Source organism: Dermacentor andersoni, chromosome 2 (assembly GCF_023375885.2).
Source record: "Dermacentor andersoni chromosome 2, qqDerAnde1_hic_scaffold, whole genome shotgun sequence".
Taxonomy (NCBI): domain Eukaryota; kingdom Metazoa; phylum Arthropoda; class Arachnida; order Ixodida; family Ixodidae; genus Dermacentor; species Dermacentor andersoni.
Window position 1 is genome coordinate 90,269,065 of NC_092815.1, and position 18,180 is coordinate 90,287,244.

Consider the following 18,180-nt stretch of genomic DNA (forward strand, 5'->3'; position numbering starts at 1 on the left):
TTAGGAAAAATTGCTGAGTCAGTAAGCTTAAAAAATATAAGCACGAAGTTTACAATTTCATAGCTTTTGTATGAAGTTGTAAACTTCATACGGAAGTCTTTTTAATTTCACAATTTTCAAGATTTCCTGCCACAAAAAATTGCCCCCTAGAACAGTCTCTACATTTCAGCTTTTTTTTTTTTTACATGTAACCAACCTCATCGATTCCGTTGCTGGCTTCAGAGAAAAACTATTTCTCTTTTCCCATGTATTCAGATATGAGTTCCAGAGATAAAACTGCCTCCAAGTCAGGTAAACCATTGTATTAAAGAACATTATAAGGAGGAGAAGGAGAAGGAAAAACATTTATTAAAAAAAATAAAGGAAAAGCGGGTGTCTTTCTGCTTGTGTGGGAGGCGCCCTTAGTCCAGGACTCCTGTGGCTCTTGCTGTCTCCCGGGCTCACCACACCTGGTGTAACAAGAATTGTGTTCTCATCTGAATTACTGAAGTATACTTTTTCCTTTGTCATAGGTGGAAAAGGAAAGTATCAGCAACGTTCTCACACCTACACTGTCCTTATTGGTATGTAGTGTGACTAAATTCTGCTTCTGCATTAGTTGTGTTGATAGCATGCTTGTTCCAAATTCTTATTTGTTCCTTTTGCAAATTTTCATTTTGTTCACAGAACTTTCCAAAAGGGGAACGTATCCAATAAAATAAAGCACTAATTTACTTTCATGCTGAAGATTCATAACTCTTACAAATTGATGTGGTTTCTACCTGGTGATCTTCACTGCACTAAAGAGTTATGAGCTAGGTACTAGGGTATCCCAGCAACATCATGAGCAAGCAACACCATCTTCTCTCATCTCTTAGAGAGAAAAAAAAAAATTCGTTATAACTTTACTTCTTTCTGCAAAATGCTTGAAGCATAAAAATATCACTTGTTTCTTTATTTTTACATATTATAGTACACAAGCGCATATTAAACAATGAACAGTATCCCTCAGTCTTCTCCCATCCAGTCATCCCTGGCCCAAGACTATGCGACTGCCAGGTCAGCAAGCCAAATTAAAGAAAGTGTACCACACATGAAATAGGACGCTGAAAACTTATAAATTGTGTTGTAGTTTAACCTAACCCTCCCCTCCTCCTCCTACATGACAAAAACTTGTTTGCATGTCAAGGTAGCATCAGAAAATACTAAATTTCTTTTCTGATTGAAATTAAACCTGGAAAGTATTCTATCAAGTGCAGAGGGCAGAAGAGCATTAGCAAATAGCATAGCTTTCAAGATTTTTCATACAGTGCCTATAGGTTGCCTTGATGCTGCCTCCAATCTCCCTTGTACTGAAGCATGCACACACATTATACCTCCATTGATACCGAAGTCCCACTCAAAAGTCTTTGGTCACCGCAAATCATCCTGCATGTACCGGTGACAAGGTGTACATCTTTGGAGAAGTTATTTCTGATTCAAACATCTGATGGGCCAGAAAACTATAAATTTTGTTATGTCACCAATAACCAAAACACGAATTAATATTCCTGCTTGCAGGGACACAAACTGACTGCTGTTACTGAACAGCGCTCCGTGGCATTCAAGTGAAGAATGATCTTGATCGTCACTTATACGAATAATCATTTGGTTGTATGGCTGGGATTCCTAGGTCATGTGAATTGCAGTGGAGCTACTTAGTGTAGTGACTGACTTGGGGCTGCTCAATAGTCTATTTTTTTTTTTTTGATGCCACTCTAATGCCCGCCAAATAAAAGAAAATGTTTCTTTCTACATTGTGTCTTATCATTGCTTTGCAATTCGCAAGCACAGTACAGCAAAAAAGGGGCCTTGCCTTACATTGGTTCTATTTTAAATAGGCAATAGCTGTTTATTTCGGCATACATGCTGCAGTTCGTGCTCTGCAGGTCTCCAAGCATGAGCGCCTGCTTCCGAGAAGATGACAGCTGTAAGAAACAAATGACTCTGTGTCACACAACTACAAAAACATGAAAGTGCCTGCTTTATGATAAATACAAAAGAATGACAACTCAGTCATCAATAATAAAACAAGACATTGCACAGTTTATTTGCCTAAGAAATGAGGTCTGCACATCAAGCTTAGCAATTCTTGGCAGCTTGCTCGCCTTATACAATCAGTCCACATTGTTAGCTCAACATAACTGTTTGATGGATTTCACAGTCCTCTTTAACACTCTGCCTGTCCCTCACTTCACCAAATCTGTTGTTGCCGTGAACACCACTGAAATTACAGTGGAATCTCATAAGTGTCCTGGCAATTGTAGCTGTCATTCGTTTTAACATCTATTTCAACAAACCAGTTGGGCGGGGGCCTAAAAACCAGCAATTTGGAACCATCAAGTTACAGTGCACAGGGCTGGGCAAACACTTTGAAATTGGGTGCCAACAGCACAGAAGGTTCGCACTACCCGCCGTGGTTGCTCAGTGGCTATAGTGTTAAGCTGCTGAGCACGCGGTAGTGGGATCGAATCCCGGCCACGGCGGCCGCATTTCGATGGGGGCGAAATGCGAAAACACCCTTGTACTCAGATTTAGGTGCACGTTAAAGAACCCCAGGTGGTCGAAATTTCGAAAGTCCTCCACTACGGCATGCCTCATAATCAGAAAGTGGTTTTGGCACGTAAAACCCCACAATCTAATTTAATTTTAAGGTTTGCACTAACTTTCCAAATGCAGGCAGATTTAGGTGAACAATCACATTTAAGGTGAAGCTTATGTGCTGCTGATCTATGGTGTAAAAACACACATCTTGCTTTTACGTTGGCCTTGTTAATCAAAGAAACATATGTGCCATAGAATCTTGACTGTGCGTAATATTAGTGATAGCCACATTGGACAAGTGCACCCGTCCTACTGGAGAGCTTCTTTGCATTCTCATGGGAGGAACTTTTGAAGTTCAACCATGTCATAGTTCTGTACAGCGAGGGCAATTTCGTCTCAAGGCCAATGAACCAGGAACGCAAAACATTTCTCTATGGAGTGAACAGCGTACCCTACTTTTTTAAACTTACTAAGCTGAATGAGCATATTTTTTCTGTCCATATCGCCAACAGCAATCTGCCAGTATCCAGAACGAAGATCAACAGAAGAGAAATAGCTGGAACCGTGGAGGCAGTGAAGGGCATCGTCTATATTTGGGAGCGGGTAGACGTCCTTCTTAGTAATTTTGTTCAGATGACGGTAGTCCACACAGAAGCTCCACGTGCCGTCCTTCTTAACCAAAACCACAGGCGACGGCCAGGGACTCGAAGAAAGCTTAATGATGTTTTTATCTAGCATTTTGTTCACTTCACTTAGAATTACTCGGTGTTCCAATGCAGAAACTTGATACGGTCATCGGTGAATAGGCGTAGCATCGCCAGTAGAAATCAGATGCTGGACCGTGAGCGTCTGGCCTAAAGGGCGATCGTTTGAAGTAAAAAATATCTCGGTAGGACGATAATACTTGGCAAAGGTTGTCAGTCTGCGCAGAGAATAGGTCCACCACAACCATTTTCTTTATGTTGGCATCGGTGCCCGAGGCTGGTGCGAGGGGCCTGCTAAGCTCAGAAGAACCATCGGTTGATAAAGCTGCTACGTGATGGTCGCCGAGACAATCAACGTTGACAAGGCAAATACCTTGCAGTAGGATTTGCTTTCCCAATCCAAAGTTAAAGATAGGCATGCGAGTACGGTTAGCAGTAACAGTCAGAATGCTGTGAGGCACGGTGATGTCATACTGTAGTGGAATGTTGGGCAGCGGAGTGATGAGGTACTCGCCATCAGGAACAGGTGGGCAACACGACAGTTCAATATAGGCTATTGACTTCGGTGGCAGGCAAATAAAGCAGGTGGGGCGTAAGCGGCACTGGGGTGCGTTAGAAGGTTCTACGAGAATAGGCAACTCAAGGCAAAGGGTACTGGCAGAGCAGTCAATAAGAGCAGAATGCGCAGAGAGAAAATCGAGTCCGAGAATTAGGTCATGGGGCAATGAGCAATCACGGTGAAGAGGACAGGAGTGTGGCAGCCGGCGATGCTCACACATGCCGTACATATGCTGATGATAGGCACAGTACCGCCATCCGCAACGCGACCAACGCGTGCCGACGCTGGGGTGAAGTGCTTTTTCAGTCGTCGTCGGAAGGCAGCACTCATAATAGAAAGATGTGCTCCTGCATCGATGAGTGCAGTGACAGGTGTAATGGTTGGAGTTGGGCATGAAATAGATGGTAGCTGGCCCATGCGGTCATCGAACTTATCCACACTGAGGACGTTGTTGAAGGGAGAGACTTGTTCTCATCAAGAACGAGGAATCTGGGATTTATTTACAGTATCTGCATGAGAATGTTACAGTTCATCAGTCTAACATGACTGAAAAAGGAATGCACCCTGAGGAGCCGCCAATGGCTCCTTAAATACACTGTCCTCCCGAAATCCCTAGGTGAGGGAAAACGGCAGTTCGCCGACCAATTCGGAGCGTCCAAAGTCATCGTAACCAACCCGCCTTTGAGGGGGAGGGTTTACGCACTCACTTCTGCACAGGTTGCACTGACCACACCAAGGCGAGAGGGTTTTCGCAGACACTATGCTTGACCCGAGCAGGCGCCTCTTTATCCCAGAGTTGACCCTGCAGTCAGTGGCCGCCGCATCTGTCTATTGACTGACGCGTGAGACGGGTTTTAAGCTGCATGAGACGGCACCGCAAAATATCTTCCAGGAGCTCCCCTGCTCCAAGCAGACCTTGACGGTGTACACGCTAACAATACTTGCTCCGCCCACTGTGTCTAGCCATCTCGGCGCCCTTCCATTGGGGACGGGGCGCATTGTCCTCCTAACAAAACCAGTCGCCGCCACAGCCGTGGTGGCGCCGATGGGCTGGGGACTGATGTCTGGTTGCCCTTTCAAAGCGAGTCGTCACAGCAGACCTGGTGGCGCCTTTCCGTCGGTCCCTTCCTCGAAGATCGCCAGCCCCCGCTGGTCGAACCTAACACAGGATACCTGTCAACGTCAAGAAAGTTTTGGTTCATAGGTAACATGAGCAGAGAATTTGAGGGCAGGGTCGACAACACAGCTTCACCTCCAGAAGCTGTAGTGCCTAGTTTTTTGGCTGCATCCAGGAGGCGATAGGCGGCGAGGAGAAGCGACGGGCCTGGCGCGAACAAGACTGATGGCGTTGAGGTGAGGGCGAGTGGCTGTAGCGAAGGTTCGGAGGTGGGGCAACAGCGGCAGTGGGTTCTAGGCGGGTGGCATAGGGAACAGTAGGTCCAAAGGTGCAGGAATAAGCGGAGGTGTATGGCCGAGGAGGTGGTGGCCATTGGTTGCGGCAGTGACGAGCGATGTGGAAGCAGATCGGCTTGTCATCAGGGGTACGCCATTTGGACGGGTTGCGATATCTGGCAGAAAAGGAGTGCCGGGGACGAGGAGGGCCGCTAGAGAACGGGGGAACGCTGGGTTGAGTCGTTGAACACAGAGTTCAGACCCATGTTCTCAAATTCCTGTCTGACGAGGGCCTGAATCCTGGCAATTGTGGTTGCTGGCGGGTTGGAAGGTGTCGCGGAGAAGGCTGGCCAACAGGTGGCCTCAAGCTGGCGGCAAACAATACGGGTTAGGTCATCACAGGTGGTCGTCTGATGTGCTCGACCCTCACATGTCGACGTAGCAGCAGTGTTGGGTAGCTGCGTGATGTGGTGTGTGATACGGCGGCTCTTAGCTTGTTCAAGGCGACGGCATTTATTTATCATGGCGCCGATAGGAAAGACGTTGCCAAAAACAAGAAAATTGAAAGCGTCGTCGGCGATGCCTTTTAGCCACCTTATCTGCTTCAGACATAGTATCGTGGGCTTTGTGGCAAAGAGGCAAGACGTCTAGGATGTATCAAACGTATGGCTCTGTAGATGTCTGGACACGAGGCGCAAAAGCCTTTCTCGCGGCAACCTTGCGCCCAAAGGGGTCGCTGAACAGCTCTCGTAGCTTTACTTTGAAACTGTCCCAGCTCGTTATCTCGTGATGCGTTTGGAGTCACACGCGTGGGGTGCCGCCGAGATAAAAGATTACATTAGCAAGCATAATTGTTGGATTCCACCTGTTATTAGCGCTGGCGCATTCCTAGAGCTTGAGCCATTCATCAACGTCCTGTCCCTCCAGGCCACAGAAGAGACCAGGGTCACGATGTTGGGCAACCATGACGATAAGAGCAGTCGGACAAGCTGAAGCCATTGCAGATGCGGTCTCGTCACCGGGAGGTATGGTGACAAGCTCGATGTACCGACCACTTCGGAGTGCCATGACGAGGACGGGGATCGCTAACCTCCACTAGAATGTTGCACAGACACAGACGAAATACACAGATGAAAGAGGCTATTTACACTGGAGCCAGAAAGCCAGTCCGACACTCGCTCACGCCATAAGCCCGGACACGCTTCATCTCTTCCTCGCGGCGGCTTGCCTTTTGAGCATCTCTCGATGAGATTGTAATAATATGAATGTCTGTACTATATAGTGTGGTGTGTAGTGCGTGACACGGTGTGGCAGATGGAGAGAGACAAGAAGCAGACGAGAAAGAATGTGCGCGCAGAGGCGAATTCTGTACTGGATGGAAGACAACGTTGAAGAGCATCCAGCACGTGAGCACGCAGCACAAGAAGAAAAAAATAAAAGGAAAAGGCATCCAATCAGAAGAAAACACGGAGCTTCCAGGGGCCAATCAGGAAAAAACAAATCGACCAGAGCGACAGAAAAGCGAGGTGTGCTGGCAGAAGAAGGGAGAGTTTCAAGAAGCGACGCCAAGAGAAGGTCGGCCACCGGACCGGGAGTTTGCGGACAGGTTGGCAGGTTGCGGACCCGAGGCACCAGGACTTACCCAACCGGGACCTCCTGCCAACCCGTTCCTGGGCTTTGCCACTCTACCCGATCGTGAACTGCTGCTCGAAACCGGCGAGTTTCTGCGCCCGTGGGCAGAACGAGAGCAGGCGGGCTATGGGCCCAAGTTCTACGCCCAGCTGCCTGGCCAGAACGCCACCACCATCTTCCGCCGCCTGCCTTCCCTCTTCAAACCGGAGCCACCGCACTCTGGTCGCCTGTTCATCCACCGATCCCATCGACATTGTGGTGAGACATTACATTTTTTTCTGTTTTCCAAATCCCCTTTACCAATGAGAAATTTCGCAGCAGCCCCCCTCAAGTATTTATTGAAGAAAGCTTTCAATCAAGAATTCATTCATGCTGATGTAATTATGCAATGAATTACCGAACTTCATTCAACTTGCTTGAACAATGAATAAAGAAATTAAATGGAAACCATTAGTCGGTTGGACTACACCTTAACGTGCAACATAATTGGTGAATGTATATCCATAATTTATTTCCTTCCATGTCAGTTAATTTCATTGCTCTGAGGAATTTTCTAATTTTTTTTTGTGCTTGCATTACTATGACCACAGCTAAAGTAATACAAGGCGGCAAATGATTCACTGGTGCCAAAAATCAAATTTTTTTTTTTGCCACTTGTCGGCAGCAACGCAAGTGGAAAACTGCTTAGCAAGATTTGTATCTAGCAAATACGTGTGCAGTTGGCGTCTTCATAACAATAGAGAGGTGGATCATGCTACACTGAGGCTCAAGGGCTAACTGGACAAACCTAGCCGAGCTAGACAGGGGTGGACCAGTGCATGGCTCGGGTCAGGCCAGGGAAAAGTGTCCATGCAGTGCTCTACTTTTATGCACTGTTTTCAAGTACTGAAATTTCATCCTTAAAAAATTTCTAGGTATTGCAAGCATACTATGTTCTTCTATATCCATCACAGCTCCCTCTCATTTTCACAACTACCTATGCTTTATAGCTCAAAATAGCTGTAAAAATAAGGTATACTGAAGCATACACTAATGTTTTGTTTATGTGTTCCTGTCGTATGTTGAAAGGCAACGTTTTGGTTGCAAGGTGACTTTCAGTTGTGTTTTGCCTCGGCACCATGACAATGACGTATCGTCAAAAATTCATTCAACAAGAGAGATAGCAGTTGATGCCACAACGTCACGCTTACTTTTTAAGTAGCCGGAACACATTTTTACACAAAATGAATTCGCCCAAGGCGCACGATCACCAGGTCACTACAGATGTTGGTAAAGCACTATTTATTTCACACAACTGTTGCACCTTACTTGCAACTGTTGCATCTTCCTTTCCTTAAATTCCTTTCTTTTTCACACGGAAGGGGTGGTTTGCATAAAATTAAAATATCCGGATACACAAAAATACGGAGCAGTAAAGAAAGGTAAAGCGGCAGATGAGCAATATTGTCGCTCCAACGTAGTGACAAATGAGCTGCTACAAATGCTTCTTAACAGTCATGCTTTAACGGTACGAGTGGGGCCTGCATTGCGTTTAGAAAAAATTTACGATGCACTACCGAGGTTTTGCTTCATTTATCATGTTAAAGGTAAACAGCCGGACTCCGCTGTTATACTCTGCGTCGTCGCAAACTACTGAAAGGCGTCACAACGCATCTACAGCGCGTAAATGTATAAAGCAAGGCTATCAAAAGCTCACCTTAAATGCAAATCGGAGCGCCGAACCTACGCGTCTTGTTGGAAAGACGAAGCGAGTGCTCTTCAAAACGCAATAAACAATGGCCACATATCGATTTATCAATAAAGATCGTTATAAAACGCTTCTGTGTACTGGCGGTGCAAAAAATACAAACTGTTTGAAGAATTTAAACCATTTAAACTGGGACTGAATCTTTCAATGACACGGATGCCCTGCAACAAACTAATAGAATAACTTCCGAGCGCTGAGAACGAGATTAACGCTTACAAAAAAAAAAAAAAAAAGATTGGCTTTGCTAGTTTCTGTTTCGGTTTCTGATGCACGAAGCGCCACCTGCTTCCTGCAAAAAGTGCCATGGCAGCTTTCTGTTTACTTTTCGAAGTTGGCGTAACTAACGCAGCTGAGTCTCGAAGCTTTCGTGTGCCGTTATGCATAACGCAATGTCATTGAATAGATGTTGTGAGTATTTGTGGAGCCTCTAGAAAGTCCTGCATCGATGCGTGTGTGTCTCTGTATACGCGCCATCTCTGGAGGTAAGCAAACGGCCGCCGTTCCTGCGACCCGGTCGCAGGAGTGGAAAGGGGGGGTAAGCGTTATAGTGCCCTGGTCGTTCGAACGCTTAGGGCCCGAAAGCGTTAGGTTCACCCAAATAGGCGCTGAATAATGGTTTGGCTTGGCTCCGTATATTATTTTTAAATAGGTGGCGCTAAAGCGATGAACGCGACGATCGAGCCCTGAATCGGTGCTTCCGTTCTGTCCGTGCGGTCTTCGCCTGTGTCCGTGGCTGTGGAGAATTAAGTGATTGTAGCTGTTTGATGTCGTTAAATGTGAGAGCTTGTGGCGAAGTGATTGAGTATGGCCGTAGTAGTTCTGCCCATGTAGTGTTTTGCGGACTTCACCTGTGCCTGTGACTGATCGTGTTGCCCAATAGCTTTGTGGAAAGCGACGTGGTTTGTGTGGATGTCATCGCAGCGTTTGCCAGCTCCTGGGTGGCCCGTGTGCCAGTTATTGATGGCGTTGCCCAGTAGCTTTGTGGAAGTTGGTGTACCTTGTGTGGAATTCGTTGCCGCTTATGACTGCCTTAACTATAGGTGGTCACGCTGCCTTTTGAAGCGCGTCGAGCGCGAGAAACTTCACCGATTTTTTTTGTAAACAACGTGGACGTCTCGAAATGTTAGCTAGAAATCAACCAGCAGCAAGCCAAGTCTTTATTTTGTGTTTTTTCGAGCTTATGCTCATGCGAGCAGCAGAAGGACAAAAGGTCCGTTACATAATGTCAGTTCCATAAAATTAGCTTTGCCGCAAAACAGTCATGTTATGCCGTGAAGCACATGTAATGTATTGCGGTAAAGTATATGAAAAAGTAGGCAGGGACCACTGCGTTACTGGGGCGATTTTTTTGTATCATGGTCATGGCCGTGCGCGAACAAGGAAAAATCACGGTCGAAGCGCATGGCACAAACCTTGCCAACGCTTCAATTGGAAAAAGAAAGAAAACGAATTGGAGTGGGTGATGCTTGGAGTGGGTGATGCCAAAAACAAAGCCTTGACTTCTGTATTATCAAAGCAGTTCCGAGAATAGTCAACCATATTCCAAGCTCCTGCATTATTTATGATTGATTAAAGTATATTCATATATTGTGCACCAGCCTTAGCGCCAATTCTGATGTACTTTAATGATGTAAGTTTAATAACACGTGGCAAATATATAATTTGTGCTGTATGGTGTTGTGCTGTTTATAAGCTGCTGCTTTCATGTGGTAATGTGTAGATTGGCTGGAAGAGTTGATGCATCCTCCTTATAGAACTCATTGAAAGGTGAACCACCTGTCAAGCCATCATTGTTCTTGCTGTTGTACACCAGATTTCACAAACATGGGGATAGTTATGATACAGAAAGAGTAGTTGAGGCTTAATATATCCAGATGCATGCACAGGAGTGCGGGAGTCGACCATCTATCTCTCTAACTCAGGTTGAATGTGCCTACATGAGTAACATGTAACACTTGTTAAGTGCCTGGTTTCTTTTATTGTTAGCTTAGTTTGTGTTTTTTCTCCCATTTGTAGGTTTTAGTGTGTGTTGCTGTGTATGTATATAATTGCTTCCAGAGTGGCTTTCTTGTTGCTAATAAATTTACAGAAGGCAGCGTTCTTCATTTTGTGCATCAGACAGCAAGTGAGCATGTTTCAAAGGATGTTGGATTTTGTTGCCATAAGCAACAAAAAGGCATAAGCATATAGACTGCTTGCTGGAGGTACTCTTTATAGCATTAAGGATATTATCATGCTGATAACTCTGTGCACAATAATTAGAAAGATCACATCATGTCTGTCATGTCTTCTTGCCACCATGAAATCTTGTCAGATGCATAACACGGGACATACACCACAGATCTTGGCCAGCCATTCTCATTTGCGATCTCGACCTCCTACCACTGAGCAGACTGGTCCAAGAGACCAAACATGCAACTTTTATCTGATTAAATGTAGTGTATGTTGCACAAAATTAGATGTCAGGTGGTGTTGTTGACACAGATACATATCTGTGAGCCTCATAAACTAATGTCAAAAGATAGAGAATAATACCCATGAAATGCCCTCTTGGTAGGATGGCAGTACCATTCTCTTGCAGAGATAAATAACAACCATGCAGTAGTATCATGATATCAAGCTGAACAATAATTTACTCCAACAATAGTTTCCTTCGTGGAACATTGCACTGATAGTCTTGAAATACAATACCCATTGCTAACAGAAGGCCTTCCAAATTATGCATGACAGGAGGGCATATTTTAGGAAGCAAGAATGAAAACGGAGCCGGTTAACTATGAAACTTGTGAATGCAACTCTGCAGAAGTTAGAAAAATGAACCAAATGGAATAGTTTAAAAGTAAGTGGTTTAGAGACAAAAGGCCATTTTATTCCATGCCAGAAAAGCAAGCAGAGGTTGAAATGCTTTCCACATACATACCTTCAAGGTGCATGTACAGGGTCTGTCCTGAGAGTAATGTCAGTAAGGCGATTAAAAATCATTTATTGATTTTGTTGTTACAAAAAGTTTAAAAATCTTCAAAATACTCTCCTTTTGCGTCAATACATCGGCTCCAGCGAGACTTCCAGCTCTCGAATGCGTTGTGGTAGTCCTCCTCCGGAATGGCATTTAATGCTGTGGTGCTAGCTGCTTTAATCACATCCGCTGTCCCAAAATGATTGCCTTTCAGGGGTGTTTTGAGGCATGGAAACAGAAAAAAGTCGGGGGGGAGCCAAGCCCGGGCTGTACGGGGGCTGGGGGATCGTTGGCCCCACTGCATTAACCAGGTAGTCGGTGACGATGAAGGCACTGTGGGCCAGCACATTATCGTGGTGCAACTTCCAGTTGTGTGCAATGTCCGGCCGGATATGTTGAACCCTGCGTTTCAGTCTTTCGAGGACATCCACATAAAATTTGGAGTTCACAGTGGTTCCGGGTTCTTCAAACTCATGATGAACCAGTCTGTGGATGTCAAAAAAAAAAAAATGAGCATGATCTTGATCTTTGATTTGCTCATCCTGGCTTTCTTCTGGGGAGGGGACGAGTGTGTGTGCCACTCAGATGATTGCCTTTTGGTCTCCAGGTCATATTCAAATACCCAAGTCTCGTCTTCTGTAATGACGTTGTCCAAAAATTTTCGCTCACATTTGCACATGTTGAGATTTTCTTGGCATGTTTCAACGCGGTGTGACTTTCCGTTGTCAGTGAGCACTTTTGGAACCATTTTCGTGCACGCCTTCCGCATGCCGATATCGTTTGTAACAATTTCATGAACTTGAGTTTTCGAAAGGTTTAACATGTCGGCCATTAAACGAACACTTAATCGCTGGTCTGAGTTCAACAGTTCCCTCGCTCGTGTCACATTGTCAGTCGTAGTGGTCTGGATGGCCATCCAGCACAGTCCTTGTCGTCGCCCTCTTCTCGGCCTTCCAAAAGGCCTTGTGCCACCGAAACACTTGCTGATCTGACCATGCATGTTCTTTATAAGCAGTCTTGAGCATAGTAACAGTTTCCGCAGCGGTATTGCCAAGTTTCACACAAAACTTGATCGCAAATTTTTGTTCTAATGAGCGCTGCATTTTCACTTGCACAAGAATAAAAAACAGCTCTCATGGACGGGCCCGTCCGACACTCTCTGATGTTCGGAGCACACTGACTGACGGACCGCTGCTTAGCTGGATTCCGTCACTACTAGTTTCAACCAGTTAGACCGCTCTGACATACAGTCACATCACAATAAATTTACTGACATTACTTTCAGGACAGACCCTGTATGTGGTGATAGACAAGCTTTTTAGATATAAATGTTGGGAACCCGGATGGAGGTGAGGGACATGTGCAGTAAAAACAAGATGTATAAGGTCAAAAATTAATTCTTTTAGTCAGAAATTGGTCAATGGTGTCTGGCTTCGCTTGTTCCCTGGCCCTGGATGGTGAATACAAAGTTATATATATATATATATATATATATATATATATATATATATAATTTTGTACAATCAAGCATAGAATCATTGCCTTCTACCTGAGCTAACGTATGGGGCAGAAACTTGGAGGTTCCTTGGAGACAAAAAAGGGCATTGTGTTGTCATGTTGGAAAGCACTTTTCCGGAGGAGGGTGTGTCAGCCACTGACAAATTTTAATGAAATTTATACCAATATAGCTGACATAAAATGTTGAGCTGTCACGAAGTTGAATCAGTTTGGTTTGACAACAGTCTCAAATGATGTTAAGGTGGAAAAAGATCTTCTTTTATGTGCCTTCTTCAGTGCAAAACACACAAGCTTAGGGAATCCATTTCAGAACCATTGTGTTGGAATGTAAATCATGGCTTCATGTTTCAGAATTTCTGCAGACACACCTTGACAGGCTGGGAATCAACAACGAATTCCTTGCTGCCAGCTCTCAGACTGTTGTACACTTCCTGCAGGAGCATAATCTGGGAAAATGGGCAGGCTTTAGTAGATGCAGAAGATTTATACAATTCTTTGCCGCAGGTGCGTCTCTTGCAGTTTGTTAAGGACTGCATACACAAGCAAATAGGTTAGCTGGAATTTGCTGAAAGGTGTAAAATTCTTGTTGCAAACTTTCTGGAGCTTCTTGATTTGTATTTAAGGTCAATTTGGTGGGAAAGTAAAATATGTGTCCAGAATGCTGGCATCTGCATAGGTTCCGGTGTTGCACCAGTGCTCAGTAATATTTTAAGTTATGTTGACCAGAAAATAATCAAAACCTGAGTGGGCTTGCTCTTAAAATTTTCAGATACGCGGATCATTATTTGTTTTTCATGAGCAAATGATAACTTTCGCAGAGCTGTCATCGAAGTACTTAAGCTATTTAAAGAACAATAGCAAAGTTTCAACTTCACTTTAGAAGTTCCAGAAAAAAAATGTGCTGCAACTTCTTATGTCAGGCTTACTTTTATGTGGGATCACGTATGCTGGGGATATCAGTCGAGAACTTCTAAGCTCCTTCTTGATTATAGGTCTAGCCATTCAAAACTTATTAAGTACAATATTGCCACTCACGCAATTAGAGATGCCCTAACCAAGAGCTATCCTCACCTTATCCTTGAAAGTGTAAGGAATCTGGAGACAAGGCTTAATCAGGCAGGTTATTCAGTTTCAGTGGTTTTTTTATCTTGAAGCACGTTAATTAAGAAACTTAAGGTGCAACCAGGGTGGAAGAAGCTTAAGGAGCAAGAGCGGAAAAAAGTTGCCATTATCCCCTCTATTAATTATCGCACAGGCAGAAAAAGGTGGCTTCTAAGTTCCAGGAGAGGATTGGGTTTTCATTTAAAGATAAGCTGAAGGGAATATGTGAAGCAATAAACAAGCACATTCTTCACAACGGGTGTCTGAGCAGGGAGGACTGCAAAGTGAAATATAGCATACAGTTTGTCTCTTGCACACGAAATGTTGTTTATTCGATTCCTTTTTCTTGAAGCCTACAAAATATATATCAGTCAGACTGGAAGGTGCTTAAACATTCGACTAAGGAAGTACCATAGTTTTTTAAGGGTTTTTGCACATCCACACCTTTCTGTGCATTGTTGCAGCATTGTTCCAGTTTTTGAAAGCACTATTCTGCTGTTCACACACTGTGAAAAGCTCTCACATGAATTAATGGAGGCTTATCACATTAGAAAGAAAGGCTCACTATGTGTTAGCCAGCCATCCATCTCGCTGTAAGATAGCGAGGTTGCCGTGTTAGATCTTAAGTAAAGCCACCGAGTTGCATTGTGCCTTAGTAATTGTTTTTTTACATTGATTAATCAGCCGTGACATGTGTGTTGCCGTCAAAACATGTGCATTCGGTGATGTGAAGGTTGTTTTGGTATGTATCTGCATATGCTAGGGGGCCGGGTGTTGGTCACGTGATGTGTGTTATATATTGGTTGTTTTCTTTCAATAAACTTCATTTGATAGTGCTGTATCCTGTCCCATTCTATTACTTTTGTCGGCATCTGTCATGCAGTAGCTGCCATGAAGCTTCAACAACTTGCCCAATTTTCTATCGTATTTTCTATCGTATGGAGCATTAGAGTTACGGAATGGGTTCCATGGTATATATATATATATATATATATATATATATATATATATATATATATATATATATATATATATATATATATATATATATATATATATATATATATATATATATGTATGTGTGTGTGTGTGTGTGTGTGTGTGTGTGTGTGTGTGTGTGTGTGTGTGTGTGTGTGTGTGTGTGTGTGTGTGTGTGTGTGTGTGTGTGTGTGTGTGTGTGTAAAGGTAAAATGGTGGTAAGGTGGGGTGGTAAAAGTAAAATGAAGAGATTTTCACATCATGACTAGTCCTTTTAACACATTTACCTACAAAATTAAACACTCTGTTCTAATTAAGCACCTTGTACATAGGTATTCATATTACTAATAATCTTTCAATGCAAATGCGTATCAACTTTTTGAGTAATGCTAATAACTGAACACATGGCTTTTTGTGCTGCAAGTTTTCTTGGGACTCCTGCTTCCCTTAAACTTATACTGAATAATATGCTTGTAAGATCAAAACTGGAGTATGCTTCATAAATCGGGGTATACCTACAAAAAACACAACTCTCATATTTAGTTGAAGCCATACAAAACCAACCTGTACATTTTATTGTAGCTGCTTATTCCCACACCGCAAGCATATCAACAATTAAAGGTTGCCTTGATTGGCTAGGCAACAAGAAAACTTACCTGTTTATTTCACAAATTCTCAATTGAAACATGTTTTTATTACCTCCTTGTAGCTCATTGATATATATGTGTGTGCGTGTGTGTGCGTGTGTGTGTTCTGAGGCTGCCTTTTACAGGAATAGTAAAGATTGGTATGGCAAGTTGGCACCTGTACCTTGAGGTTGTAGTTCACTCTCAATGAGATACAAGGAGGTAATAACATATGTTTCAATTGAGAATTTGTGAAATAAATGGGTAAGTTTTTTTGTTGACAAGCCTGGCCAATCAAGGCAAGTTTTAATTGTTGATATGCTTGCAGTATGGGAATAAGCAGCTACAATAAAATGTACAGGTTGGTTTTGTATGGCTTCAACTAAATATGAGAGTTGTGTTTTTTGTCGGTGTATCCCGGATTGATGAAGCATACTCCAGTTTTGATCTTGCAAGCATATTATACGGTATAAGTTTAAGGGAAGCAGGAGTCCAAGAAAACTTGCAGCAAAAAAAGACATGTGTTCAGTTATTATAGCATTAGTCAAAAAGTTGATATGCATTTACACTGAAAGATCACTAGCAAAAAATCTGATAGAGCAACCTAATAAAAATTATATCAGTTTTTTTCTATTGCATTATGAAACGATACAACTGATACACTGATAAAATTACTTTTAGTTCTATTCCGGACGTATCTGTGCTATTCTGCTTGTACAAGTCTACTAGTGTATTCTTTTTATTAGTGTAATAGTGTATTGATATTAGTTTGCCAGATTTATAGTCTATCAGTATCTATGTGTGTTGTGTAGGTGTAATGTGCTGCAAGGAGAAGCAAGCTTCCTCATTTGCCCAAAAAATGCGTCAGAAATAATGCATTTATATTATCACAAAAGACAATACATATAAATCAAATATGAAGCCCAGGATTCAGAAAGGAAAGATTGTTGGAACAAATATACACCATACAACAGCTTAAAAAGAATAAAAATGTGATCACATTTAAAAGAGAAAAGATGTTTAGATTGGTTCACAACAAAGTTTGCCTCTTTAAAAAGGAGGTTATTGGCAATCAAGCCACCGAATTGGTTCACACATACACCACAAAGATTATTAGACTTCACAATCTCAAAAGCTAGTGAATGGAAGTGGTGGGTTCTTCATTATTCATTACCATGCCTTCATGGCTTTTTGCCAGATAAGTATGTCAGACATTCCAGTTTGCTTGTGGAAGGTGTCTATATACTTCTACTAGACACCGTCACTTCAGATGACCATAATGAGATCATCTGATCTTCTCTCGGAGTTTGTTGTGAGAGCACAGTCTTTGTTTGGATTGGGTGCAATGACATACAATGTACACCAAATCCTGCATCTTCCTAAAAGTGCAGCTAAACTAGGACCTCATTGGTCGCATTCTTCATTTGTATTTGAAGGCGGAAATGAACTTCTTGTGAAATTGGTCAGCGGAGCTAATGATGTTCCTTTACAAATATTGGAATGTTATGTAGTTGCTCGAAAGTTACAGGCAGCTAAAGTTAGTTTAAATCTTTCACCAGAAGCAGTGAGTTTTTTTGGTGTACAGGAGAGGAGAGCTGGTCAGCAGACAGTTTTGTTAGGCACTGGAAAGCTGTGCCTGAACTTGGATGAAAGTGAAAAACAGGCTGCAGTCCACAACCATGGCTGTGATTCAACAAGTGTCACTGAATATTAGCGAATGGTCATCAACCAACAAACATTCCACTCTCTCCAGTACACTTGAACTATAAAGACTAAAAACAGTGCATTTGTCAGCTTCTCAGGTGCGTTTTCTCTCATTTGTAGAATTCTTACTGGAGCGAATTCTTGTATAATTCTGAAATGCAAGGAACTATTTCCTGTTGAAATTCTCCATGCAAAGCTCCTTTCAGTCTGCGTCAGAAGAGAGGAGCCACTAGTTTACTTAATACCCAGCGAAGTTATGCGCCTTTATGTGTTTATAGAAATAGACAGCAATATTTTTGAATGGACAATACGAAACCTTTATGAAAGAGACTAATTCCCATGCTCAAGACATGGCAACGATGAACAGTATGTCTTCAGCCATGGTACATGAATGTCTGGTAATAACAGGTTATAGCTTTAAAAAACAACAGGTGGTAACAGTGCACCACACTTTATGGCGTTCTGTAATAATCAGCTTTTTGATGTTTGAATATATTAACCAAGCCAGAGCCGTCAAAATTCTAGAGTGTTTATTTTTTCTTGCGATAGCTTCTTGTTTTCCTAATGAACCAGCTAGCCCAATTTGCCACTCTTCATTATTGTACTCTTGTTGATTAAGTGCTTGGGGAATTGCATGGTCTGCATGTTGGCAGTAGTGATGCAGCTGCTGATGAACAGCTGCAGTAGCCAAAAAATGACAA

At 43.1% G+C, this 18,180-nt stretch overlaps 2 long non-coding RNA genes across 3 annotated transcripts in view; one reads left to right on the forward strand and one right to left on the reverse strand.

The window, feature by feature from the left end:
- Positions 1-326: 326 nt before the first annotated feature.
- On the reverse strand, positions 327-8,880 carry LOC126541648 (uncharacterized). Of its 2 annotated transcripts, XR_011892795.1 has the most exons (3): positions 8,546-8,880; positions 1,835-1,946; positions 327-449 (listed from the first exon to the last, which is right to left on the reverse strand). It is a non-coding gene; the product is annotated as an uncharacterized lncRNA (long non-coding RNA). The 2 variants fall into 2 exon arrangements; XR_008614784.2 differs by lacking the exon at positions 327-449 and having other exon boundaries at positions 1,822-1,946; positions 8,546-8,877.
- A 108-nt stretch (positions 8,881-8,988) lies between these two features.
- LOC129387613 (uncharacterized) overlaps positions 8,989-18,180 on the forward strand; it is a 38,704-nt gene continuing 29,512 nt past the window's right edge. The window contains exon 1 of the long non-coding RNA XR_008614789.2: positions 8,989-9,078. This is a non-coding gene — a long non-coding RNA (uncharacterized lncRNA). The remainder of the gene's footprint in view (positions 9,079-18,180) is intronic.